Here is a 5,373-nt window from a genome sequence, read left to right as displayed (position 1 = left end):
TATTTTATAAGTGTTTTATTAAGTACTTTGACAGGCTTTTTAATTGCTCATATACGCTAATACATAGAGCATAATTTTATCCAAATTCAGTTGAAACTCCGCATAGACTACTGATTGCTCAGTCCTTTAAATGGTATCTTACGTGAAAGTTCTATTATAACCAACACTAGAAACAAGCTATTGATGCCTTAAATTATCTGCAAACAAAGAAGTAACTGCATAGTTACTCCGAAGCCAGTTGCTGGAAGTTGTCATTTGTTCTAAGTTTACACTTATAAAAATTTTTAAAGATTATATTTTTTTTATATGTTGACCACCCAAAAAAATTTACTGAATGAGTAATCGCTCTATAGTGCTTCCTGCTGCCAGGTTTAGTTTACCATCCAACGAGCCCCTATTCTCACAGCAAAGGAGCTATGTCCTGTTCATCTTTCACATATCAGGCACTTCAAGGTTTATATAAAAATGGAGAGAACATTTCTGGAGCACTTGTAATAATGACTGGGGTCTGGGTTTATGTATCTCATAACCCTCTGAAGGAAGTACTAGCAACTTAATTAACCAGATAAATAAGACAAGATGTAAGTCCAACAGCGAGTAAATGGTAAATTTGAACCACGCATTTAATATCAATACGAGGGTACTTGTACTACCAAGTGCTTTGAAAATACATAGGAGAGGGGCACCGGGGTGGCTCAGTGGGTTAGGCATTGACTCTTGATTTCGGCTCAGACCAAGATCTCACAGTTCGTGAGTTTGAGCCCCGTGTCAGGCTCTGCGCCTGCTTGAGATTTTCTCTCTCTCTTCTCTGCCCTTCCCCCACTCGTGCTCCTTCTTTGTCTCTCTCTCTCTCTCAAAATAAATAAAATTTCAAAAAACTATTTAGGAGAGAAGGTGAGTACCTTTCTGCCTGAGGGAGTCCAGAAAGCCTTCTTAGTGACCTAAAAAGTCTTAGGATGAGTAAGAAATAACATCCCTCATGGAGGCCCAGTGTGACAGACTAGGACAACAATATCATCCTGTAACTGGATGGAGTTTGAATGAAGTTTGTAGTTTGGGAGACTCGAAAAAGCAAGGGGCCTGATTGTAAACCATGCTAAGGGCTTGGGCCTTTGTTAGAGGTCAGCAGTTTGAAATAGAAAGCACTTTGCAAAAAATCACTTAGGCTGCAGCACGCAGGTTGGCTTAGAGGTAGAACACTGGATGGTTTTTACAGAAATCTAAAAACGAAGATGATGAAGATCTGCATTATGGAAAGGGATTAATGTGCCCTTGAACGTAGGGAAATGTACCTCTTCATTCTCTTTCCATAAAGCCCCACAGTCTCTGTGGGATTTGCAAACACTGTTAATTCATATAATCGGTTAACCTTAATTTTAAGCCTTACCACTTGACTTGGTGAATCTAGTCAAGACTTTATTCCCTCCAAGCCTCATCCTAGATGAGAACAGGCATTGTTGTTTGTGGTGTCCACAGATTGTTAGTGTGGCTACATTGAGGCACATGTTACGCTCCCATCACAAGTGTATTGCAGGGGTGACGGTGAGACCTGTACCATTTCTTGTAGGCTCATGAGTTCAAAGTGGATGGAACAAGACTTTTCAATGTTAGAAACAATTAAGGAATAATATCTTTTACATCACTTGAAAAAATAAAAATGAACTTTCTAGAATTTAACTTCTAGGGCCCTACAGCCAATTGCTTGAAGAAATTGGATTCCAAAGATTACTGGTGGGGACTTTGTGACATATGTTCATATTCAAGTGGAGATCAAAGAAGTCCAACTGAAAGAATTATGGACTGACTGACCATGACAACTGTGGGTTGAGCCAAAGTTGTTTTTAAAAAGGGCTACCTTGGGGCACCTGGGTGGCACAGTTGGTTAAGCATCTGACTCTTGGTTTCGGCCCAGGTCATGATCTCAGGATCATGAGATTGAGCCCTGGGTCAGGGTCTGTGGTGAGTGTGGAGCCTGCTTGGGGTCCTCTTCCACTTTCTCGGCATCCCCTCTGCTCGTACTCACTCCCTGTCCCTCTCCCTAAAAAAATAATAAATAAAATAATAAAAAGGGCTACCTTGAAGATTATGACAGACCTTGGAGGAACTAAGGCGATTGGTAGTAGGAGGAATCACATGTGAAATTCCTTAAAGTAAAATGTATTGACTTAAAAAGACTTCAAATCAAATTTAATGAGCCTTTGTTGTTCCTAAAGATGACACAAGACTAGTAAACAAATGTCCCATTTGGGTCAGTTAAGAGATAAAATATTGGGCAACACTGGCAAGTCAGTTGCGAAAGAAGATCAAAATTAAAGTATTCCCAGGTCCTTGTATTCAGGAGGGGCATTTTGATACTAAGTAAATATTTACATTTCTAATTTAATTTATATCTGGTAAAAGTTTTATAGTATGAGTTAAAAGCCATTGGTGTTTTTATTTTTTATTTTTTTAACATTTATTTTTGAGACAGAGACAGAGCATGAACGGGGGAGGGGCAGAGAGAGGGAGACACAGAATCCACAGCAGGCTCCAGGCTCTGAGCCATCAGCCCAGAGCCCTACGCAGGGCTCGAACTCACGGACCGCGAGATCATGACCTGAGTCAAAGTCGGAGGCTTAACCGACTGAGCCACCCAAGCGCCCCGCCATTGGTGTTTTTAACTCCTAATTGATACAGAGGGAAAGTGGAGGAAGATAAAACACCAAGAACAAGGCACAGAAAAGTGGAAGAAACCAGCACATGGTGAGATGTCATACTGTATGTTGGTTTCACAACACTTGGAAATGGAAAGGAGGCGGGAGGCTCAGAAGGCTTTTTAGCCTCATTCTACTGCATAGACTCTTCCAAGAGAATATGAGGAAACGTTCCTCAACTCACTCTTACAGACCAATTTAATACTAAAACTCAGACAAGCGTAGTATGAGAAAGAAAAAATGCAAGTCAGGGGTGCCTGGGTGGCTCAGTCAGTTGAGCGTCCGACTTCGGCTCAGGTCATGGTCTGGCGGTCTGCAAGTTCGAGCCCTGCATCGGGCTCTCTGCTGACAGCTCGGAGCTTGAAGCCTGCTTCGGATTCTCTGTCTCCCTCTCTCTGCCCCTCCCCTGCTCATGCTCTGTCTCTCTCTCTCTCTGTCATAAGTAAACATTAAAAAAATTTTTTTAAAGAAAAAAATGCAAGTCAACTTTACTCAAGAAAATAGTGAAATGTAAAATATTAGCACAAATTTATTCCTAAGAAATGATACACCATAATCAAGTTGGATTTGCGCCAGGGGTAATGGATAGATTTATTAGCAGTAAAGCAAAGATAAAATTAAATGTTCAGTCATCACTAACAAATGGAGAGAAACCATTTTCTCAGTCTATAAAAAATGGTTAATGAAACTCAATCACAATAATGGTTAAAAAACATACACTTAGCAAACCAGGAAAAGAAGGAAGCTTTATCAGGTAAGGAAATCTATAAAAATGGAGCACACGTTATTCATAACTGGAATTTTATAAAAATCCCTTTAAAATCAGAGACTGGTCAAGTAAAACGCAATTCAGCATTGTACTACACACTCTAATGTGCTAAGGTACAAAAAAGAAATAAAACATAATTGGAAAAGAAGATATAAAGCTTAGTGAGATTTAAAAATATATATTCAAAAGTCAGTTGCATTTTCAAATATGAGGGACAGCAAAAAATGCCATTCAAACAAAGGGAAATGCCAGGCAATGGAATACTACTCAGCACTGAAAAAAAGGAGGTATCAGGCTATTAAAAGACACAGTGGAACTTTTAATGTATAATACTAAGTGAACAGCCAATCTGAAAAAGCTTCCCTATGATTCTAAGTGACATTCTGGAAAAGGAAAAGAAAACCATGGACAGAGTGGAAAGGTCAGTGGTTGCTAGAGTTTGCGGGGGGTGGGGGGGCAGGGAAGGATGCAGAGGTGGAGGGAAGAGGATTTTTTAGGGCAGTGAAAGTAGTCTGTATGATACTATAGCGATGGATGACATCCTCCTGATAGTATACATTTTTGCAAACTCGCAGAATGTACATCAAGAGTGAATCCTAATGCAAACTCTAATGAGTACGGAGAATTTTTTTTAACTATATGACACTCATTAAAGAGAAACTATTTAAATGGAGGATCCACAATCATCATGGTTACAAATAATACATACTCTTCTCAAGACCATGAAGAACCTGCTCTACCAAACACCAAGACTTATTGGGCCTTAGAATCTAAGACAATGAAGAATTCATTGGAGATAATCAAAATGATAGTGGAATATAATAAGGAAACCATGAAAACCCACTCGTAGGGAACTAATTTATAACTGGCATGGAAGATCAGTTAGATATTTGACTATTTGTTTATCAGGTGCTGTGATAACTGGTTATTTCTGTGAAAGAAAATTAAAATGGATCCCTACACTATGCCATGCCCAAAAAGCAACTCTAGGTAGATTAAAGACTTAAAGTCAAAAAGAACAAATAACTCTTAAAGCTTTCAAAGAAAATAGGAGGAGCACCTGGGTGGCTCAGTCGGTTGAGCGTCCGACTTTGGCTCAGGTCGTGATCTCACAGTCCGTGGGTTCGAGCCCCGCGTTGGGCTCTGTGCTGACAGCTCAGAGCCTGGAGCCTGCTTTGGATTCTGTGTGTGTGTCTCTCTCTCTCTGTTCTCCCCTGCTCACGCTCTGTCTCTCTCTCAAATAAATAAACATTAAAAATGTAAAAAATAATAAAACATAAGAGCATATCCTTAAGACCATAGAAAGGGAAGGATTTTTAAATAAGGTGTACCAAGCACTAAATATATTGAAGCTTCCTATATTTGATATCATAGGCATCATTAAAAAGGTGAAAAGATAAGCCACAATGGGGAGAATTATATTTACCACTCATGTAACTATCAAGAATCAATATATATGTTGATATATATTGATATCTATGTATGTATATAGAAAGGGGATGAAGCTTAGGAAGAATACTCAAATAGCTTTAATGGTGTTGGTTATGTTCTAGTTCTGAGGTTGGGTAGTATATTGCCCCTTTTATTCAATAAATACACGCACACATTATATACATACACACATTGTATATATTATTCCACATGCATCATCAAAATTTCTATAACAAAAATATTTAATAGAATGCTTTCTAATGGGTAGAATATTTCTTTGGTGGGGGGAGTATATTTGGGTAGAGATATTTCATCAGCTGATAGTTCAAAATACTTATTATTCTGGAGAGAAGTCTAGGCCAGATTGGCAATTTGGGGAGTTATCGCTACATAAATATCCATACGGATCTGCAGACTTCATTCGTTATTTAGAGATGTGGAAATTCAAGAATTGTATACACGAGAATGAATAAAATAGAA

The 5,373-nt window shown here is 38.8% G+C and overlaps 1 pseudogene; it reads left to right on the top strand.

The window, feature by feature from the left end:
• Positions 1-1,428: 1,428 nt before the first annotated feature.
• LOC113601166 (uncharacterized) lies at positions 1,429-1,560 on the top strand (annotated as a pseudogene).
• Positions 1,561-5,373: the final 3,813 nt, after the last annotated feature.

The sequence above is a fragment of the Acinonyx jubatus genome, chromosome A1 (assembly GCF_027475565.1).
Source record: "Acinonyx jubatus isolate Ajub_Pintada_27869175 chromosome A1, VMU_Ajub_asm_v1.0, whole genome shotgun sequence".
Classification (NCBI taxonomy): domain Eukaryota; kingdom Metazoa; phylum Chordata; class Mammalia; order Carnivora; family Felidae; genus Acinonyx; species Acinonyx jubatus.
Note: the sequence above shows the minus strand (reverse complement) of the source record. Positions and strands in the feature narration are given on the sequence as shown.